At 47.1% G+C, this 12,834-nt stretch overlaps 1 protein-coding gene and 1 long non-coding RNA gene across 26 annotated transcripts in view; one reads left to right on the top strand and one right to left on the bottom strand.

Annotated features, from left to right (window-relative positions):
- DTNA (dystrobrevin alpha) overlaps positions 1-12,834 on the top strand; it is a 184,753-nt gene that overhangs the window by 61,022 nt on the left and 110,897 nt on the right. Inside the window, exon 1 of one of the 25 annotated variants that reach the window (XM_081873635.1) lies at positions 10,223-10,360. The exons of 23 other annotated variants lie outside the window; for them this stretch is intronic. The gene's annotated coding sequence lies outside the window, so the exon portion shown is untranslated. Of the gene's footprint in view, positions 1-10,222; positions 10,361-12,834 lie in introns of those variants that run through there. One more of the 25 variants, XM_081873638.1, reaches the window with a different exon arrangement.
- The window catches only part of LOC309348497, a 72,869-nt gene that overhangs the window by 57,443 nt on the left and 2,592 nt on the right, over positions 1-12,834 (bottom strand). Inside the window, exon 3 of the long non-coding RNA XR_014159434.1 lies at positions 12,000-12,169. This is a non-coding gene — a long non-coding RNA (uncharacterized lncRNA). The remainder of the gene's footprint in view (positions 1-11,999; positions 12,170-12,834) is intronic.

Genomic DNA, 12,834 nt, shown 5'->3' with positions numbered 1-12,834 from the left:
TCCAGAGGGTTGAGGGACCCTCTGGAACAGTGTGGGAGGTAGTGAAGAGGGAAATGGCAAAAACTGCCTCCTCCCTCCACTGCAAGTTCCATTCACGGAAGCTTTCCTGGATCCACTCCCTTACTACAAAAGTAGGGACTCCTTCTCTCCATAAGATGTGACTGAATAATCTGGTATAATTAATATACCAGGCTGAAGAACATGGACACTGCTAAGGAAGGATTTGAACTCAGGTCTAAGATCAGCTCTGGTCTAAACTGCCACTTGGACTTACCTTGGATACTATCAAAGTGTTGTGCTGCAAGCTTTTGTATTTCCTTTCCTTGCCTGATTCTAAGCTACACTTGCCTACTTCAGGTAAAATGGGGCAGTGCATCAGTCTATTATGAAATAAGGACAGATGTTCCTATTCCAGCTGTGCCTCCCCGATCCAGTTGCTCATCTCTCACTCATCACTGTAGGGTGAATACCAACTCTGGATGCTGCAGGCTCTGCTATCAATTTGCCAATCCTGGATTTGGCCACTTTAGAGTAGTCCAGACAAGGAAATTGCAGATCCCTCTGTGCTTGTTAGGCAGTTAAAATAATATCCAAGGAACTGTCTCTTCTATTTTGGAATTTATGGTGAGGAGAGCGGCACTGCTGTAATACGGATGGCTTTTATACACAAGGACAGTAAATAATCGTATTATAGGTCATGAATAATTTATGGTTCATGTCTGTGTGCAGTTTATGCAAGAATTCATACCAAATATTTTCAGCCCTCATTAGACAAAGAGAAGGGGAATAATTCTCAGTACCATACTTGTCTATCATCCTCTAATACAGAGTAGTAACTGAGACTCAATATGTTGTATACATAACTCTTCCCTCCGCATTTATGAGTGTGTGTGCTTCTTATCGGTATTACTGGATGTATCAGTGGTAGGTTTCTCATAGTTAAAGATTATGGCCGGTGCAAAATTAATAATTTGTATTTTTGATGAATGTAGCCACAACTGGCAATGTAAACCAGCCCTGTTTGTACATATGTACCATATTTTTTGCTCTATAGGGCACACTGGACCATAGGGCGCACCTAGTTTTTTTTGGGGGGGGGGAATAAAGAAAAAAAATCCCCCCCAGCCCCAAAGAGCAAAGAAGCCAAGACAGCCAGCAGGATCCAACCTCGCCGTTGCTCCTGGAGCTTGCTGCTATCCGCAAGCCTTCTGACTCCCGCGGGGCTCCCAAGGCTTGCGGATAGCTGCCCAAAGCCTGGGGTGCACAGTGCTGCACTCCCCGGGCTTCAGACTGCAGGCTGCTATCCGCAAGCCTTCTGAGCCCGGCGGGAGAGGGCCTTTTCAGTGAAGCACCCCAATTATGAAACAACATCCCCAGAGAGGCTTGCTTGGTGCCTGCATTGTAGTATTTTTGTACTAGGTGAGGACTTAGTTATTTTCCTAGGCTTTTAAATTGATACACTTTTAGATACTGGCACAAATTACTTTCCCTGTACTGGATTGAGGGTGTCTTATTTTGATTTGATGCTGTTACATTCTGTTTTATAGGTGGATTTTGGCTTATTTTTATACTAATGTTCATACGTTTTTGAACACCGCTTTTAATGTACGCTCTGTATTTGAGTGTACTTTTATACTGTTCTGTGAACTGCTCCCTGAAAGTGCAGTATGCAGATGCCATACACAAATGCACACACACATATATAATAAGTTAGCATTTTGTGATGTTATAATCTCTGTGCAGCAGTCCCCTAAACATAATATGCTCTGTAGAGAGATACAAAGCAGTATTTTGAGATGCTGGCAATTAATTCAAGTCAATGGCCTTTTCTTTCAATCATCACTGCAGTGATGAGGGGTTCACAAATCTTAACACTGGCTCATTTGGAAGAAAAAGCCATGCATTCGATATGTAATGAAAATGGTTTACCTATGAGACAGAGCTCATGCTTTGCATGCAGGTACCAGGGCTGGTAAATTATCCTTGCCTGAGACATTGCCAGCCAGAGATGAATAGTACTTGACTAGATAGATTTTCTGATCTGATGCTATAATGCAGCTTCATGTGTTTATTGGGCTCTGGCAATGATACTGCTAAGAAGCTAGGGAGATCTTTGACCTTTGGTTGAAAGTTATCTATAATTGAGACATATACACTTTCTCCAATCATTGCGCTCTGCAGGAAAGGGGCTCCTAAAGTTAGCATCTCATCAGGCAGTCCACCTTGTACAATGTAGGAATTGGGCCCTTCGTATGGTGGCATCTACCCTTTCATTATGTATTAGACCATGGGCAGGCAAACTAAGGCCCGGGGGCTAGATCCGGCCCAATCGCCTTCTAAATCCGGCCCGCGGACAGTTCGGGAATCAGTATGTTTTTACATGAGAAGAATGTGTCCTTTTATTTAGAATGCATCTCTGGGTTATTTGTGGGGCATAGGAATTCATTCATCCTCACCACAAAAAATATATTCCACCCCCCCCCCTCAAGGTCTGAGAGACAGTGGACCAGCCCCCTGCTGAAAAAGTTTGCTGACCCCTATATTAGACAAATGCTGTCTCTACTGACTTTTCAGCACCTATCAACTATCTTCCTTTTTCAACAACCTTTTTTAGTAGATATTCTGTTCCCAGTCTGTATTGCATTTGAAGTGGTTTTTCTGTTTGTTAGAGCCAGGGTCGGTCAGAGTGGTAAAGCAAAACTCCTCTGAGCATGCCATGCTCTGGAAGGACTTATTCCCATGAACATGGTGAAGTAGTTTGTAGATGTGGTAGCACAAGGGTGTTAACAATGTTCATAAAGTCATAAACAGATGACTAATGGTCCTTTGCACTTTTGTTCTCTCCAAAGCACAAAAGCATGTTCTGAGGAATAAATCGAGGGACAAAATGTGAACTTTCTCTTCATCCTGTTATAAATATAGAAGAGTTCTAGTATCATTCCAGGACGAGCCTTTGTAAAATCCTTCATTCTAGCTACGAGTTGTACTATTTCAGATGGTGTAAATGGCGAATCTGTCATTGAACACTGCTGCCGTTTTGAAAGCAAGTGACCTTTTTTTTTGCTGTCATTTAGTTAGAACTAGTTTTCATCAATCTTTCATACTAAACTTGCAGCAGCTGGGTGGTACTTTTCTTTCTTCCCCCAAGGGTTGAAGGTTATGCACCATCAGCAACATGGCTTGGTGTTTTTGCATTTGTATTTAGGGTGCATAAAGAAAGGAGGGAAGTTCTCCCTAGTGACACACCTGATTTATTGCTCAATTACTAGAGTGCACCTTATCAGCTCTGTGTGAGGATCTGTGAAAGCCATAGATTTCTTCCTGATGTCTATTAGCAGTGTATCTTCATAACTGCCTTTGCCCCTTTGTGTCTAGGAGCAAGATGTTCGAAAGCTCTTTTAGTGAATGAGTGGGTTGGAGAAAGAGGAACAGGAGCTGGTTCTGATAAATGATACTCTTCTTTATTTTTGATCACTTGCGTTTTGACAATAAAATCCAAGCAAAGCTATAATATTGGCTGCCATTCTCTAATCTCCTTTATTTATATACTGGTTTAGAGAAAAGCTGTTGGTAGTATTAGGAGATGGAATGAGAAGGAACGTGTATTCAACTTGCTTCTGGTTTCCTTCTGTCATGTTCTATACAGTGTAAAGGCTACAACCTATGTGCCTCCTATAGGTATGCACCATAAGATGGTGTTTATCTAAATTATGCTGTCCTTTGAAGCTGACAGAGTGATTCTCATTGCATTTACATCTTCATGCCAATCTAAAATGATTTGGGAGCAACCCAAACCCAAGTTCCACCAGGATGAGTAGGGTTTGGAATAGGCGGGTCTCTGGCTGAGCCTGGGTTCAGTGAGTGCTACAGAGGGTGGAGTACCCCACACCCTGATTCAGTCAGAGAAATGCTGGTATAATTTCTCCATCCTAGCTCAGTTGAAGCCAGGTCAGCCAAGCCTGGGATAAATCCTGAAAAAGGGGTGTAGCAGGGGCAGGATGGGGCAGCGGGAGATTCATCTCTATTCCAAACTCTGTTCTATGTGGTCACATGACCTAGCAACCCATCAGAATTTAGACTGGCAAAAAGGATGCTGTAAATCAAACCCCATTTTAAAGGCTTGTTTTCCCTCTGCCAGGCTCCAGCCAGCTCAGAATTTGGAATAGGGGCAAGTTACACCAGAATTCATCCTGATATAAATTACACCGATGTCCCGTAGTTTGGATTGGTCTGCCCGGATGTAAAATCAAGTAGCTAAAAGGTACACACAGTGCAACTGAGTTATAGAAACAGACTGCTTTGGATTAGCAAGATTGTAACCATGTATGTATTTGAATTCCAAGCCATTTATAGTTTTAAAAGGTTGTAGCTTTAAAGTTCTAGCACACCAGAAAAAATGGTTTATGTATGCTACAACGGCCACCTGGATACTGTTAGCCCAAAGGTGGAAAGAGAAAGCAGTCTTGACTAAAGATGATTGGCAAACCAAGTTAATGGACTACGTTGAAATGGCTAAATTAACTGGAAAGCTCAGAAATGAAGATGACAAGAATTTTAAAAATAACCAGAGGACAAAACTGAGGTTGAAGTAAAAGGGATACTTTCTTCATGGAAACTTCCAGAATTTTTTTTCAGTAAAAAGCCTGACATTTCATTAGCCAGTGGCTTCAAGACAGTAGCAGAAGTAGAAAACAATGGCAGGGAACAAGGTGGCGGTGGGAAAATATCCTACCACCATCATATGAAACACGTGTACAGTATATTGAGTTCAACCCTGGTGAAATATACTCAGAGTCGCAAAGTGATTTCATGCTCTTTATTCAGCTCATAGTGGTGAGGAGGGAATGAAAGTCCCCTCAAAGTATCTGCTTTATATACAGTATTTACACAATGGGCTGCACGTGATTGGCTAATTCCGGAATTCTCCTGTAGGCCAATCAGGTTGTGGATTCACTTCTATCTGGAGCTAGATTGGGTGGCTCCTGCCGACCAATCATACTGCTGCATTGTTCTGGGACCAATCAGACTGCTGCAGTTTGGATCCTATTCAACTCAGTACATAACACCTGGATAAAACACAAAGCAGCCATTACACCAATCACCATGACTATTACTGATTCTCTGTGGTTGCTAGGCGTGAAAAGAGGCTTGAATGGAGATGGTTGATGATGTCACAAAGGCCTAGCTAATCCTCTGAATCTGCAGGAATCTATCTTGACCCCCTTGTGCATTTCCTAGAGTGTGGAGGGAGAGAATGGTCAATTAGGTCTCTTGTGAAGTGTTATGTACTGAGTTGAATAGGATCCAAACTGCAGCAGTCTGATTGGTCCTAGAACAATAGGCTCCAAAAGGCAGCAGTCTGATTGGTCCTAGAACAATAGGATTCAGAATGCAGCAGTCTGATTGGTCCTAGAACAATGCAGCAGTATGATTGGTTAGCAGGAACCACCCAATCATGCTCCAGATAGAAGTGAATCCACAACCTGATTGGCCTACAGTAGAATCCTGGAATTAGCCAATCATGTGCAGCCCATTGTGTAAATAATGTATATAAAGCAGATACTTTGAGGGGACATTCATTCATTCCTCCTCACCACTATGAGCTGAATAAAGAGCATGAAACCACTTTGCGACTCTGAGTATATTTCACTGGCGACGAAGGTGGGATCCCGCTGAGCTGACTGCCACACACAGCACCGCAGCACCGCCACCTGCCGCACCGCTGCCTCGCACCGTGTATCCAGGCTTCAGCTCCGGGACACAAGGAACTCAGAATGGCAACTGACAGCAGCTTCTCGCCATTCAACCCAGCATCTGGAGACTGGGAAGCGTACGCCTCCCGTTTCACCTTCCTCCTAGAAGCCAAAGGGGTCACCGATGAAGAAGACGCCAAGAAGAGGGCAATATTCTTCAGCGTCTGCGGAGAGGAGACATTTGAAATCGCCCGGGCTCTCCTTGCGCCTGAAGACGTCGCTACTGTTCCATACAAAACAATAATGGAACAGCTGAAGGGGCACTTTTCGCCACAGCCCTCAGTGGTGGCTCGTCGAAATGCCTTCTACGCAAAGCGGCAAGCCCCTGGGGAAACCATAACTGGGTTTGTGACCTCTCTCCGCCAAGCTGCCCGGTTCTGCAACTTCTCAGAGCTGGAGAACATGCTTCGTGACCGCCTCGTCGGTGGCCTGAAGGATGAGAAGCTGCAACGACGCCTCTACGCTAAGAAGAACCTAACGTTCCAGGTCGCTCTGGAGGAGGCCCTGGCAACGGAAGCTGCTGAGAGGTCGACGCAAGAGGCACGGCTGAGCCAGCCGTCCCAACCGAGGGTCCACCACGAAGACCTCACCAACGACTCGGGATCCGACAGGGAGGAGGTGCACCGAGTACAGCAGCGCACTCAAGCAGCCCACATACCACAGCTGCCTCGACGAGAAGGAGGGAACTGCGCAAGCTGTGGAGAAAGTCACGAGAGGAGGACCTGCCGTTTCCGCAACGCAGAGTGCAGGCAGTGCAGAAAATTGGGACACATCGCCCGGGTGTGTCGGGCTCGGCCCACCCGAAGCCAGGCATCAGATGACCAATCCAAGAGCCCCAGGTCCCGGGGCCCAACGCACCAAGGCAACTCGACGGAGCTCACAGACTTCCAGGTATACCAGTTGCCCCACCCCAACGTAGAGAAAATTTATGTAGAGGTACAGATAGAGGGGGCCCCATGCCGCATGGAGCTTGACACGGGTTCAACTCTATCCATAATCTCGGCAAGGACCTTAAGGAAACTGTGTCCTACTGGGGGTCCCAAACTCAGGCCGGCCCCATTCACCCTCCGGGACTTCCAGAAACGTAAGGTCCCCACAATGGGGGTGGGGACCTTCAGGGTGCAATACCGAGGGCGGACGCGGCAACTGGACTTGCTTGTGGTCAAGGGCCCCTACATTAGCTTACTGGGGTTGGCATGGTTTGGACCACTGGGACTAGCCATCACCGGGGTGAACCACATGAGCTTACAAGTGGACGTGGACGCCATATGCAAGGAGTTTCCGGGGGTTTTCGATGGGAAATTGGGACAGTATACGGGCCCCCCCATTGCTCTACAGCTTGACCCCGCAGTACGACCAGTCAGGCTCAAGGCCCGCCGGGTCCCATTCGCCCTGAAACCCCGTATAGACGAGGAATTGGACCGACTCGTGGAGCAAGGAGTGCTGGAGCCGGTGCCTAATGCCCCCTGGGAAACCCCAATCGTCACACCCGTCAAGCCTAATGGTTCGGTCCGCATCTGCGCAGACTACAAATGTACCATAAACAAGGCCCTCATGGCCCATGCATACCCAGTGCCAGTGGTCAGCCACGTCCTTGCCACCCTGGCTGGGTCGAAAATTTTTGGCAAGCTGGACTTGGCCCAAGCATATCAACAGCTGCCAGTAGATGAGGCCACAGCAGAGGCACAGACGATTGTGACGCACAGAGGAGCGTTCAGGGTAAAGCGGCTGCAATTCGGGGTCAGCGTGGCACCAGGCATATTCCAGAATCTAATGGACTCTCTCCTTAAAGGGATTCCTGGTGTCACCCCCTTCTTTGATGATGTGTTGATTGCCGGGCCCACACCAGAGGAGTTTGAGGACCGCCTCCGCACTGTTCTGCACCGTTTCCAGATGGCGGGTCTCAAAGTGAAGCGGGAAAAATGTCTACTAGGAGTGCCTCAAGTGGACTTTCTGGGATTTATGGTGGATGCAGAAGGGGTTCACCCGACTGGGGACAAGGTACGGGCCATTTGTGATGCCCCAGCGCCCAAGAACAAGACTGAACTTCAGGCCTTCTTGGGATTATTGAACTTTTACCATTCCTTCCTTCCCCACAAGGCGGCGGTAGCGGAGCCCCTACACAGACTCCTGGACAAGCGGGCCCCTTGGGTGTGGGGCCAGCGCCAGGAGGCCGCATTCCAGGCAGTCAAGGACTTGCTTGTCTCAAACTCGGTCTTGGCACACTTCGACGAGAGGCTGCCGGTGGTGCTAGCATGCGACGCCTCGCCCTATGGCATCGGCGCTGTCCTGGGACACCAACTCCCGGATGGAAGAGAGGTACCGGTAGCATACTTTTCCCAGACACTCAACGAAACCGAGCGGAACTACTCGCAAATCGACAAGGAGGGTCTGGCAATCGTGAAGGGAGTAAAAAAATTCCATGATTTCTTGTACGGGCGGCCCTTCACCGTGGTGACTGACCACAAGCCGTTGCTTGGCTTGTTTGCCCCCGAAAAGCAGACCCCCCAAGTGCTGTCTCCTCGCGTCCTCAGGTGGTCAATTTTCCTTGCCAGCTACCAGTATGCACTGATTCACCGCCCTGGAAAGGCGATGGGCCATGCAGACGCCCTCAGCAGGCTACCACTACCGGAAACAGGCCCCGACCCAGCACCTGCACAAGAGGTTATGAGCCTGGAGCTGCTTCCTGACCGCCCCATTCAGGCACAAGAAGTTGCACACCATTCCAAGAAAGATAGGGACATCTCCCGGGTCCTGGACTGGGTGTGGAGGGGATGGCCCAGCCGCAGCCCCGGGCCAGAATTCGCCGGCTACACAACCCGCAAACATGAACTGTCAGCCCACAAGGGGTGCCTGTTATGGGGAAGCAGGGTCGTTGTTCCCCAGCCCCTCCGCAAAAGGGTCCTCATAGCCCTACACGAGACACACCCAGGGGTAGTAAGAATGAAGGCCCTTGCCAGGAGTTATGTGTGGTGGCCGGGGATCGACGGAGAGATAGAGGCCTGGGTCAAACACTGCCAGGCCTGCCAGGAATCCCGCCCAGATCCCCCAAGGGCCCCAGTCCAGTCCTGGGAGTCCGCCCGAGCACCATGGTCACGCCTGCATGTGGACTTCGCTGGCCCCTTTCAGGGGAAAACATTCTTCATAGTGGTGGACTCCTACACCAAATGGCTGGAAGTCGCACTGGTACCGTCCACTTCTACGTCCGCAGCCATCCGGGTACTACGCAGGCTGTTTGCAACCCACGGGCTCCCTGACACTCTCGTCTCAGACAACGGGACTGCATTTACATCAGGAGAATTTCAAACCTTCACAGTGCAGAACGCCATCCGCCACATCCGTTCGGCGCCATTCCACCCTGCCACCAATGGCCAAGCAGAACGCATGGTGCGGACCACCAAGGACACCCTTCGCCGCATGACGCAAGGGGATTGGGAGTACCGCCTTGCCACATTCCTTCTAGCACAGCACAGCACCCCCAGCTCAACGACTGGCCGGAGCCCCGCTGAACTACTAATGGGTCGGCGCCTTGCAATCAGATTGGACCGCCTTCACCCCGATAGAGCTCAGGATGAGGTAGTGGTGGGGGAAGGCAGGAACCCCCGGACCTTCGAGGCCCAGGACCCAGTGTACGCAAAGAATTTTGGGGCAGGCCCTGCATGGGTACCTGCCACAGTCACCAGGGTCACGGGCCCCGTGTCGTACGAGGTGCTAACAGATGGGGGGCAATGCTGGCGCCGCCACTGCGACCAGATACGGCGACGATTCCCGGGAGAAAACCAGGAGGAGGAGGACAGGTCAGAGGAGTCCCAAGGGAACAGTGGGGCAGTGAGGCCCATAGAGCAGCAGGGGCAAGCAGGAGAGGCAGAATCAGTAAATACAGAGAGGACCCGCGAGGCCGAAAGGACACCGGAACCAGAACCACGACTGAGCGAGCCGGTTGCGCCAGACCAAACAGCCCCATCCTTGGAACACGAGCCAGAACCTGAACCCCGGACCAGGGAACACCCCAGGCCACAACGCACACGTAGGCCACCGGCGTACCTTGAGGACTATGAATGCGACCTTCCGGGCAGGACTGGAACTTAGAGGGGAGGGGTGTTATGTACTGAGTTGAATAGGATCCAAACTGCAGCAGTCTGATTGGTCCTAGAACAATAGGCTCCAAAAGGCAGCAGTCTGATTGGTCCTAGAACAATAGGATTCAGAATGCAGCAGTCTGATTGGTCCTAGAACAATGCAGCAGTATGATTGGTTAGCAGGAACCACCCAATCATGCTCCAGATAGAAGTGAATCCACAACCTGATTGGCCTACAGTAGAATCCTGGAATTAGCCAATCATGTGCAGCCCATTGTGTAAATAATGTATATAAAGCAGATACTTTGAGGGGACATTCATTCATTCCTCCTCACCACTATGAGCTGAATAAAGAGCATGAAACCACTTTGCGACTCTGAGTATATTTCATGAAGGCTTGCAGGTTCCCAAACACAGCCCATTACCCTCTTCCTCCCCACTCAGCTTCAAGACAATGCTTCTCCTTGTCTGAACCAGGAAATAGATTCATACAAATATGGCATATGCACTTTTGGTATCATTACAGTGGTAAGTACATATTTGATATAGGTATGTTTAATTTTTATGTGCACCAGTCTAAATATCCAGAGCTCAATAACACTTTTCATATTTGTGATTGGGAAGGAATTTTTCCTAAGTTCGTTGAGTACTGATCCAATGGCTATTGCTTGTTCTAGATTTCCTCTTGAGTATGTGGTGCTGGGATAATTTGCTGTAAAGGTTCTCCCTACTGCGATCTGTAGCATGCTGTGGCTCAGTTGTGTGGGTTGATTTATACAGCCCAGTGGTTTGTTGCTTGGTGCTGCCCTTCACTACAGGGCTGGTTTACATGCCAGTTGTGGCTTTCTAGTTCTACATTCATCAAAAATACGTATTATTAATTTTGCACTGGCCATAATCTTTAACTATGGGAAACCTGCCACTGATACATCCAGTAATACTGGATAAGAAGCACACACACTCATAAAAGCAGAGTGAAGAGTTAGCCATACAACATATTGAGCCTCAGTTATTACTCTGTTTCAGAGGTTGACAGACAAGTGTGGTGCTGAGAATTATTCTCCTTCTCTAGTAGTTCGAAAGCACACCAATGCAAGTAGATAAATAGGTACCACAGTGGTGGGAAGGTATATGGTGTTTCCATGCACTCTGGCTTCCATCATGGTGTTCCATTGTGCCCTAAGCAGTTTAACCTTGCTGGCCACATGACCCAGAAAGCTGTCTCCCTTTGCTTAAAGCAAGATGAGCGCTGCACCCCATAGTCGCCTTTAACTGGACTTAGACATCCAGTTACCTTTACCTTCTACCTTTTTTAAATGCAGCCACTGAGGATGTCTCTCTAGGATGGCATGTCAGCTCAGGAGGCTTTTCGCAGGGTGCCTTCCGGCATGAGGTTTATTGTGTTAGTTTTTCTGGTGATAATGCTAGCACTTCTGGCCTGGTTTCTAATGTTCCTTTTACACTGTGTAACATGCTGTGTTTTGGAACTCTGTCTTTTTTACTGATATACTGCCATGTTGCACTGAATTTAATCCATGCCAGTGGGCGTGATGTGATACAACAGCTGGCCCAGTTGAGCATGTCACCACTCTTTATGAACATGCATGCTTCTGTTCCCATGTGATTTACCCATGAAACCAGTGGGGAAAGAACTGTATGCCAGCATACCACCCCAGGTTTCATCACATGATTCACGGAACTAACAGGGAAAATATGGCACAAACTTCCCATGATTTAATGGGGCTCTAAAGAGACCTTTTCTGAAAGCCATTAAAGCAGAAATGAATGTTAAACTTCTGCAAGACTCCACCTGATTTTCAGAACTCGTTTTTACATAGTTTGTCTTATTAAAGTACAGGGGACAAGCTATGGTAGCCCGACCTGTTCAGGCCTCGTAGATCCAAACCAGCACGCTGAATTTCACCAGTCTGTGGACTTTGCAAAATGTAGAAGTATTTTAAACCAATTATTATGGACCAAATATAGCTGATGTAGAAAAATGCCATGATTGAAGCTATATAATCAGATTTATAAGAAGGTGTAGTGCCTGCAAGATATTATTCCTGGCACTGCTGTAGACTTAAATGCATTTGAATGTGTTGCCTCTTTGCCACTAACTCTTATGTAAAATATTCCTTTATCTGATGCATATTTAGGGCATTCCTACCTTCCTGTGGAGCCTTCATCTTTAGAGGCAAGGTCCTTGATCTGTTTCATTAAGCATCTTTTCACCACAGTTGAATGATCTGTCATACTCCGGTTAGTCATGGTTGTTTGGCGCTGTGATGCTTTCTGATCTGCATAGTTTCAGAAACGGAACAGATTTCCTAATGACCACTGCAGAGGAAAGAAAAGCAAAATGAGTAGGGGTGCCAGGATTCTGTCATATCTTACAGAAATGCTTCATTAGTGTCCCAAGCTCTTTTTGTGTCCCTTTCTAGTTATAATTAAGCTGTTTTAATTGTCTGTTTCACAACTGTATGGCTTTATTATTTTGCCCTTAAGTTCCTTGGGGTGGAAAAGGCAAAAATGAAATGAAAAGAAACCCATTGATTGAAAGTGCTTTGAAGGGTATAAAGATTTCTAGGATCGTGTTTGTGTGATACAAAATAATAATCATCATAATAATTATTAACATTATTGTTTACCAGCTGTAATAATCACACATTGTGAATATATCTGGTAATTGTGAGTTCATCCATCTTGCAGAAATGTAGAGGCATTGCATGATGCATTTACTTGGAAGCTAAAATTGGATGAATATAATATTGAATTTGCCTTATAAATGGGTAGCTCAGTGCCAGAGACAGCACTGCTAGAAATATGGGTAATTAAACTTTGGAGTGCCTTTCAAGGGAACTGTTTAAAAAAACAAAACAAACCGATCAATTTTGTAGGCTTCTATTTTCAGATAGTTGTACTTTAACTATCACAGAAGTAAGACTTGTGTAATTATTAATACTTCTATATTAAGAGTTGCATTTTTGCCAGTGATTGAGAAT

This window comes from Podarcis erhardii (genome assembly GCF_964252035.2).
Source record: "Podarcis erhardii genome assembly, chromosome: 8".
Taxonomy (NCBI): Eukaryota; Metazoa; Chordata; class Lepidosauria; order Squamata; family Lacertidae; genus Podarcis; species Podarcis erhardii.
Note: the sequence above shows the minus strand (reverse complement) of the source record. Positions and strands in the feature narration are given on the sequence as shown.